The 10,124-nt window shown below is 38.7% G+C and overlaps 1 long non-coding RNA gene across 1 annotated transcript; it reads right to left on the reverse strand.

Moving 5' to 3' along the window:
- Positions 1–1,282: 1,282 nt before the first annotated feature.
- LOC148092463 (uncharacterized) lies at positions 1,283–9,920 on the reverse strand. The gene is made up of 3 exons (XR_015714990.1): positions 9,768–9,920; positions 3,021–3,144; positions 1,283–2,738 (listed from the first exon to the last, which is right to left on the reverse strand). It is a non-coding gene; the product is annotated as an uncharacterized LOC148092463 (long non-coding RNA).
- Between the last annotated feature and the right edge of the window lie 204 nt (positions 9,921–10,124).

A 10,124-nucleotide genomic window follows, 5' to 3' on the forward strand; every position in this document is an offset into this window, starting at 1 on the left:
TTTTTCTTCTGATTAAAAAAAAAAAAATTAAAACATTTGTACAGACTCCTAAATGTACTGTGGGCTCCAGGTGCTTTATCTTGCCTATAGATGATTCAGTCCTGATATGTGTTTAATATAATTTTGTTGGATGAATGAAATAATTTAAAATTTACATTTATCTGATGGTAGTGATTCTTAGAGCTTCTAATTTGAAGTAACTTTTATTTCAAAATATGTTTCAAAAGCAACTAATTAATAAAATCATCACAAAGTACTAATATTCATTTAATCTGCAGCCAACTATTGAAATGTACTACTGTAAACAAAATTAAAACTGAAGAGTAGTTAGAAGTCTGTCAAAGTGTCAAAATAAATATTTAAAAGTAATATCAGAGGTTGCTGTAATTTTGAACAAATACAGCACACCTCTTAAATAGTGAAATTTAAATATTTTCTCTTTCAAACTCTGACATTCCAAGAGAGTCAGTTCATAAGGTAGACATGTAAAAAAAAAATGTGGCTTCATACTTGGAGCCAAATAGTTATTGACTATAATTTAGTTAAACATGTGCCCAGAATGCTGGACCTGCAGCCTTTCACAACATTGCTTTTGGAACTCAGCATTTCTCCACTGTTTTTCCCCAAGATGTCCTTTTTAAATGGAAAATTGATTGATGAAATCTTAGGCATGAATAAATGCTAATGTATATAATAAACTAAAATGCTATCATTTTATAAGAAAGGTTTGTTGGCTAACAATGTTATTCCTTCTACTAATTCAAAGTCTAGTGTTTAACTTACAGAATGAAAAGAGGAAATCAATTATTCCATCCGTAGTATAGTAATACTCATTTTCAAAATTATGTTTTCAGAGGCAACCAGACTGACTTATCCACTGACTTAAAGTGTAGGGTGTCACATTCAAGCAGTTTTTTCCCTACTTCAAAATGTATTGAACAGTGTCCAAACTACAAGGATGCATTTTTGCATTGTCTGGACAGGGTTGTGTACAAGTTAATATCTGGCTAATAACTCAGATTCACCCTTCCAAAAAGGACATTCTACAAGTAAAATAGTTGTAGTATTTATGGGATGGACAGTTACCAGAACAGCTCTTAAAGGCTACATAATAAAAGTGCATTAAAGCTGCCTAAAGTAATTAACCGTAGATACTGAAATGGATTCAGCTAATGGATTCTGCCTCCCAGAGAGTGCCCTCTTTTAAAAAATAAAAGAGGCAAAAATAAACCAAACCAAACCAAAACACAAAACACACACACACACGCCACGTTTTCCTCCTCTTTTTTTATAACATCCAGCCACTGACCAAGAGGGGGGGGTGGATGGCCCCCAGCGCCCGGAGGCAGCAGGCGAAGAGGTCGTCTAGTGATCAGCTGCGCTTGCCTCTCTCCAAGGGCAAGTGGGCCCCGCAGCAGCTCTCACATCCCGCTGCCCTTGGAAACAGGAAACCGGTCTAGAGTTTCACTCTTATCTCCTGCTTTGCGATACCAAACTCGCAGTCTGGCCCGATCCTTGCAAATGCCTGCTCTGTGGGAAGGTGGCGAAGGCCTAAGAGGCTGGTGAGCAGGGAGGGCGTTTGTGTTTGGGAAGGGACACTACCTGCCGGGCTCAGCTAGCTGCCATCTATCGGGTGGTTTTGGAGACGAAACAAACCCAGAGGAAGAAGAGGGCACGTGAGGTCATTTGGTCTCTCACGTCAGTGGGCAGAATCCTTTCCCCATGCACAGTGGAAACAATAAGGGGTCTTGTGATGAGGCTCCTAGTTGTCCAAGGCACGTAATGAGGAGCTTCTAACATCCATATATCATGGACTGCAAAATCAGTTACTCAGCTGGCTTTTCAGTAAGACAAGGCCCTTGTTTTCCTACTCGCCCCCTCCGATGTTGTTTCGACCATCTTTTTGCTCATTAGCAGTTCCAGCAGAGGGCAGGCAGGGGAAAGGAGAGGAGTCGCATTATTACAGCCGATGATCTAGAGTCTTCTGAACATGTTAAGGCAAATTTTCTTGATTACTAAGAGCAATCAGTTCTCTCTGTCCAATTTTTCTCTCTCTGTCTGTATAAGGTGATACCAGTTTTCTGGGTTTCTTCTCTCAAGGAATTTAGAGTCTGGTTTGGGAAAGCAAACTGAAGAAACATGAAACAATGAGAAAGCGTATTCTAAAGCCAAGCTATCCTGAGTAAAGTCATGAATTTCAAGAGAAGGAAGACAGGTCTCTGGGTGCTGAAGTTGGTGATAGCACTTATAGATTAAATGTATACACTGAAGTAAATAATTAGTGCGGAGAAGTGAAAGTCCACGTTTCAGCAAATGTAATTACTAAAAATTCTCTGAACAGGCTTGGGTGATAGCCTCACAGAGAGAACTCATAGGCTTCCTGCTAGAATTTGGTTTATGTAGAATGGGTGTCATGAGATCTCAGTACAAGGCCTTGTGGTTATCAGCCAGAGTGAAGGGACTGGTAAGTCAGGATTGGTTGGCATTCCAGGAGGAAAAAATATTCAGTATCTTTCCATATCATTCATGAAATTCTGTGTGACAATGTCGTGAGCAACTCACTATGGGGAGGTCTTCATCAGATAAACAGGGCTGCAAAATTCATAGCCAAAGAATGCGGGCTGGAGAGGCACTCCCAGGCACAGCTGCACCTGAACACCAGGACTGGCTGCGAACCAAGGAGACATGCTGAAACCAGGAGCCGCAGCGACGGGTGGCAACGTTACAGCCGCTTAATCCTGAAATGAAAAGTAATTGCTTCTGGCTTAAAGAATAAAGGAAAAACAAGATCAGCCTTGGCCCAATTACATTCTTTTCCAAAACAGCCATGCTGTACACAGGTTCTAAACCCACTTGGTACTGAAAATGTGGGGAAATCAATGTTTTCTGTCAATATAATTTAAATCCACCCAGGAGTACTGATATATAAGAAGACTTGAATGCAAATACATTTTGATCAACATGATTAAATTAAATGTTTGCTTTTAGCTATAAGGGAGGACATCTAAAATTTTACTTACCTGAATGTAATTTTAGAAAATTGGTCTTCAAAATAGCCGTTGCTTTTTGTTTTTACAGCGTTTCCTACTGAAAAGTCTTAGCAGGAGCTACCAGAGCTCCTTTTCTGTACAGATGAAATTGCAACTGGAGAAATGTGGAAAAGGGGGAGGGGGAAGGCATTTCAATACTTTTAATATATTCCTATGATGGAATTATCTTCTCTATAGACAAAAGAACTCATAAAAATTCATAAAGGAACAGCTGCAAGTTTAAATTATTGTTAGAAGGATCTAAAGATGATCTTACACAAATGAGTAAGAAATATTTGTATTTTTACTTGTTTACCTCGAAGAGGCTACAAAATGGCAAATGTCAGGAGATGTCTTGATTATAGAGTCTCCATTTCCTTGAGAGTAAAGGAGCAATAACAAGGAGTAAAAATAGATCAAGAATGAGAACAAATAAATCTTGCCTTTCAAATTCCAATTTTTAAATTACAACTTAAAATATCTGTGGCAGGCTCATAATGATATAGAGAGAACTAATTAAAATGTATCTTGTCTCCTAGAGCCATATAAAACTGGCAACACAAACAGCAATTTCAAATGGGTTATCATAATCTCTCAGGATTTTCATCAACCAATAATAACCAATAAGGAACAAAACCCAGTTTGTCTTCCTGCCATCATCCTGTATAAACATTAATATCATAAAACTAATATGACACATGGTATCTTCTTACGGTGCTAACATTAAGGATAGTCCTCATAGAAGAAAATCCAAGGCTATTTATAAACATTACTCATAGCTTGTGTTTCTGCTTCATTAATTCAAAACAGACAAAAATAATTTTTATAGCAGAACTTTCTTGGGGGGGATACTACCAGTTTTTTGGATTTAACCTAACAGAATAGCGTGGTGACACTGACAACTGTGCCCTCTTTCCCATGAGCTCAGGCTGGTAGACAGCTGGAAGGCAAACCACAAACCCAATAACTTAACTGCAAAGTAATCTCAAACGCAAGGGCTTTTTAAAATGAAAGGTGTCACACAGCCCATGAGGTAGAGAAATAGCCATGAACAACACTAAGAACACAAAGAATGCCCACAGCTGATGAACTACGCTCCCTGCTGGTGTGTGACACACAGCCAGGGACCCTGAAAGCCACAATATTCCCAAAGATGAAGGACCATGGTACTTAGTAACACTTCGAGTATTTTTTAAAAAGCAATACTTTTCACAACAATACTCTATCATTTTATGCTAAGAAAGGGTACTGAGTGTTGAAATGGCCCCAATTTTCTTTTTTACACTGAGCATGACTCAAATGTTAGCAAGGGTTCCATTCCCATTATTGAGAAGCCTTAGAGAACCTTTCTATTCTTATGAAATATGAGAATGTTCCCCAAAAGTACAGATTTAAAGTATAATGTAAACATATATTTTAATGGAGGTACACAGTGATTGCAAACATTTAGGTGATTAGGAAGTGTATGGTATGTTGTTGAATGCAATTTTAACCCAAATATGTCACTTGCAGATTCAAGGCAAGCTCAGTTTTTTATAAAAACAAGCAAATGAAAAAACCTTAAGATTACAAAAACATAATCTCTCATATCAAAATGATTTTTAACAAATCATCAATGACACCTTTTCTTCAAACACCTGTGTTCTCCTACCAGGTAACCTTGAGAGAAAGCAGAGGTCTTTCTTTGCCCACAGATTTTAAGTAGGGACTCATTCTTTAGTGCTTGCATTTTGCTTTTTGGAGCTAGAACTAGAATTACTGACAATTCAAATATAATTTTTAGCATCTCCATAGGTGAATTAACCCCTAAGTGTCTTCCGACTTGCTTTCTAAAAATAAGTATTATCTTTTCAAATTATACTTTATAAAAAGTGAAGCTTAATGAGTTTTTAAAACACAGACTTAAAATAATTTTGTTTTCCGTATCCCCTTGCCAGTATTTGCCCTCCTCTGTAAGCATCCTGTTCTCCTCTTTTTCTAGTGTGAATTTTGAAGAGATTCTGATGAATAGCCATTGGGACAGCAGTTGTGACTTCACTGAAGAATTGCTTCACCCATCCCAACAGGCAGAGGTTATAAAGGACTTTACATGCTACATTTAAAAAACATAGCAAGTGTATCATAGTCAAACTTCTGAAAATCAAGGATAAGAAAAATCTTAATAGCAGTCACAGAAAAAAAGGTTAATTCTGCTCAAGATGTAGGGGAATAATGTAATACTGACTTCTCAACAAGCCAGAAGATGATGGAATAACATCTTTAAAGTGCTGAAAGAAATAAAACCTATTAACCTAGAATTAAAAACATAGCACAAAGATACTTCAAAAATGAAGGAAAGTGGGGGGGGGGGGGAGGGAGGGAGAGAGAGAGGCGGGGGAGAAACATTGCCAAATAAGCAAAAGCCAAGAGAATTTGTCAATAGGCCAGTACTATAAGAAATGTTGAAGGAAGTTCTTTAGGCTGAAGGAAGTGATATTAGATGGAAACTCTGACTAAAGGAGAGTGGTCTTAAAAAATGAAGAATACTGGAAATGATAAATATATGAAGAGAAGTTACTTTTTTCCTCTTAATTATAGAGCTGTATTTTTGATAGACAGTAATGCTTCATACCTTCTCTCATTGGTACATATTTAATAAATGTTTCCTTTTATCACGATAAACATCTCAAAAGGGCTATATACCCCTTGCTTCTCAAATTAAATGTGCATATGAATCACCGGAGGATCTTGTTAAATTGAACTACAATAACAAAGTCATTGTGGTATTGGTAAAGGAAAGACAAATAGAGCAATGGAACAGAAATATATCCTTTTTATCCCCTTTTACGTCTAACCTATGCTTATACTTATAATTAAAGCATCTCTCATAAATTGTATAGAGTTCGTTCTCTTCTTTTTGTTCAGTTTTATAATCTCTGCATTTTAATTGGAGTGCTTAGTCCAATTACATTTAATACAATTATTAATGTTGAGTTTATATATAACATCTTGCTATTTGTTTTCTCCCATCTGTGTTTTGTTTTGTTTTTGTTACTTTCTTTCTTCTTTTCTTCCTTCTTTTTGGATTTGTTGAAAAATTTTAAGTATTCCATTATATCTCCTCTATTAGCTTAAAAACTATAACTTTTTGTTTCATTTTTAATGGCTGATCTAAGGATTACAACATGCATCTTTAATAGCAGTCTACTATGATTTCATATCACTACATGTGTAGTATTAAAAAGTACACTTCCGCCTGGCCAGGCGTGGTTCAGCCGTTGGGCATCGACCTAGGATCCAGGCGATCTGGGTTCGATTCCCGGTCAGGGCACATGCCCGGGTTGTGGGCTTGATTCCCAGTCGGGGGCGTGCAGGAGGCAGCTGATCAATAACTCTCTCATCATTGATGTTTCTATCTCTCTATCCCTCTCCCTTCTTCTCTCGGAAATCAATAAAGATATATATATATATTTTTTTTAAGAAAAGTACACTTCCTATTCCCCAACTTGCCGTTTGCACTATTGTTTTCATACATCATATTTCTACAAACATTAAAAGCCCCACAATAAGTTGTTACTATTTTTGCTTTGAATAGTCAATTGTCTTTTAATTTTAAAAAGTCAGTATTTGAGCCTTAGCTGGTTTGGCTTAGTGGTTAGAGCACTGGCCTGCAGACCGAAGGGTCCCAGATTCGATTCCGGCCAAGGGCACATACCTCAGTTGCAGACTTGATCACGGCCCCAGTCGGGGTGCATGTGGGAGGCAACCTATCGATGTCTCTTTCTCTCTCCCTGCCCCCTCTCTTTCTCCCTTTCACTCTCTCTGAAAAGCAATAGAAAAAATATCCTTGGATGAGGATTTTTTTAAAAAAGTCAATATTTAAGCTATCCTGGAAAACTTCTTAAGTTTACTCTCTTGCTTGCTTTTTAAAAATCCTTAAACGCATTCATGAGAGCTATTATAAAGTCCTTGCTTGCTCATTCTAACATCTCTGTCATCTCTAGGTATGTTTAATTCTTGCAAATGACACCGAAAGATAAATAAAACCCAAATGACAACAAAACCAATAACGTGGGCTGAGATCACACATGCTCAACTGCTGAAATTCCAGGTTCCTGAGTCCCTTCATGTCACCTGAGAGGGTGTGAGGAGTCAAATGTCCTCCTCTCTGCCAAGTGCTTGCCGCTGCAGTTGCTGCCTCCTTCCCAAGTTTCTATGGCTTGAGCACGGTGGGAGGCTCCTCCGCATGTCAGTGCCTCCCTGAGATGCTGTTCCTGTGGCACCACCATTGCTACCACCACCACCGCGGCCATCCCTTCTGCAGCGCTGCAGCCACTGGCCCAGGGCTGCTCCAGGCCAGGAGCTTCTTGCTGCAGCCCAGGCCAGTATTAAAGAGGCTTCTCTTGCTGCTTCTGCTCTGGGTGCTCCAGATGACGGCCCTGCCTCTCCTGCTTCCTACTGTTTCTCTCTGCAGAGCTGCAGGGAAGCCCCAGAGGAGCTGTGCTGCCAGAACACCCGGTGCCTCTCCTGTGCCCTTGTCCCCTAGGGTTAGGTCTACTTCTTCCCCAGCCAGATTTTCTCACTGTCCAGAGCCAATGGTCAGAGGATTGATTTCCCCCTGGTGGTAGCTCTTGTGGAACAAGGATTCATTAAATAGCTAAGTATTTGCTAAGAACATTATGTGTACAGAATCCTATTTGTTAAGAAATAAGGTAAAAGAAGCAAACAAATATACAAACTAATAATTTAAAACCAAATATGTCTGATAAGAGTCCTCTGCTTTTAAAAAGTTGAGATCTACTGGACTCTATAGGTGTTCTCGAGTCTATCTGTAAAGTTCATTCATCAATTTGGTAAATTTATACCAAGCAAATGAAAAGTACCAGGTTCTGTGCCGTATGCTAGGAATACAAAGTAGACAAGGTGCCCGCTCTTGTGGAGCTTCCAATAAACAAATAAGCTAGCATCGGTTACTAATAAGTGAAATATCAGTCAGTGGTAAGTGATCTGAAGACAATAAAGAAGAATGGAAGCTAGTGGGAGGGAAACACTGGATGGGGAGGTGAAAAGTCTTTGAGAAGGTGACAGTTGGGTTGAATAACATGAAGACTTAGGGAAAAGACAGTCCAGGCAGGGGGAACGGCAAAGTTATGAGAACGTAATAATTCAGGAAGCGAATGACATAAAATGATGTCAGAGAGACCAGCCCAGATTATCAGCTTACAAAGCTATGGCAGGGAGCTTGGGTTTGTTTCTAAATACGGTGGGAAGCACTGGAAGATTTCAAATGGGAATGACATTCTGTGACATTCTATATTATCACAAGGGGTGTATGTGTGTGTATTTTGAAAGCTGTAGAAATCATGACTAGATTGACACCTAAATATTCATACCCCGAATACCCACCTCCTAAAAATAAGAATTTCCTTCTATATCACAATGTCATTATCACATCTAAGAAAACTAACATTAGTTTCTTAATAGTGTATATCATAGCATTTAATATATAAGGTCATATTTAAATTTTCAATTGTCCCCCAAAGGTTTTTTTTTACTTTTTTTATCAAGCCAAGGCCCAATCAAGATTCATATATTGCATTTGGTTGTTCTATCTCTTCAGTCTCTTCTAAACTTGGCCAGCTCCCCCTACTCTTTTTCTGTTGCTGAGAATGACCTTTGGAAAAATCCAAAAAAGGTGTCTTCCAGAATATTTCCACCTGAGATTCCTCTGTAGGCTTTCTTATCCTTTGACTGTTCTTGGACTCCTCGTAATTCCTATATTTTTGAAGTTAGGTCTAAAGGCTTAGATTCAGGTTAAATATTTTTGGCAAGAATAGCTCTTAAATGATTCTGTAAATTTTATCTGCTTCACATCAGAAAGAACATAACACAAGAACCTCATATTTTCCATGCTAACATCAATCATTTGGTCAAAGTGGTAACCACCAGATCTCTCCTTTGTCCCCTTTGCAATTAGTAATAACCTGCATGGTGATGCTTTGTCATGGTGAATATTCAAGTCTGCAATACTCTTGCACCACTGATAATCCTGCCTGAATCAATTATTTCAGTGGGGGTTATGAAATAGTGACTTTCAAATACTACCACTCCTTCTTTGGCGTTCTTTTCTAAACATGAGTTTTCCCTCATCAACTAAGATGATATATAGTTCCTCCTAGAAAGGCTGGTAAATGTTTAGTTATTTCCCTGTTACTACCAATTTCAGAGTAAGGATTTTTTGAAAAGTCACCTCCAATGATATAAATGAGTTTTTTCCCCCTTCTCTTCATTTTTTGGGCTATCACTAGGGGAAAAATTCTTGGGTTGGGGTTCAGGGGTGAGAAAGCAATCACATGCAGGTCATTACTTTATTTTATTACTTATAAAATTAAGTGATCTATTTAATAACTGACACACAGATGAGTCAGTGACAAGACAAAGATTTTACATAGGTGTAGAAATATAAGCTATCTTCAAGTGCTAGTCAAGATTCATCTAACATTGGGTATCCTACAAACACTAATAATGAAATAACTTTTATTGGATGAAACTTGATACCTGAGTATGGTTTATTAGGGCAAGAATATCTAGCTCAAACAAAGGAGGGAAGAAAAAAATGAAGGTGAAGACCTTTTGAGAAGTAAAGGAGAAACCTTAAGACAACCCTGGATTTAACGCATGTTATGGTAATATGCTAGGGCTACCATAACAAACTACCACAGGTTGGGTGCTTTAAACAACAGGAATTTATTTTCTCACAGTTCTGGAGGCTAGTAGTCCAAGATCGAGGTGTTGAAAGGTTTGTTTCTTCTGAGGCCTCTCTCCTTGGCTTGCTGATGGCCACCTTCTCCTTGTGTCCTTACATGGTCATTCTTCCATCTGTGTTGATCAGCAGAAGGCTTTAAGCATGGAAGGGATCTGTTGAAATTGAAGGGGTGTCAGAGAGGGAGGGGGAGGGGAGAGGAAGGAGGAGAGGGAGAGGGACATCGATGTAAGAGAGAAACATCCATCGGTTGCTCCTGCAAGCGACCGGATCAAACCCGCAACCTGGTCCTGTGCCCTGAAGGGGAATCAAACCCACACCTTTTGATGTACGGGACAGCGCTCCAACCACAC

The sequence above is a fragment of the Miniopterus natalensis genome, chromosome 9 (assembly GCF_054644295.1).
Source record: "Miniopterus natalensis isolate mMinNat1 chromosome 9, mMinNat1.hap1, whole genome shotgun sequence".
Lineage (NCBI taxonomy): Eukaryota > Metazoa > Chordata > Mammalia > Chiroptera > Miniopteridae > Miniopterus > Miniopterus natalensis.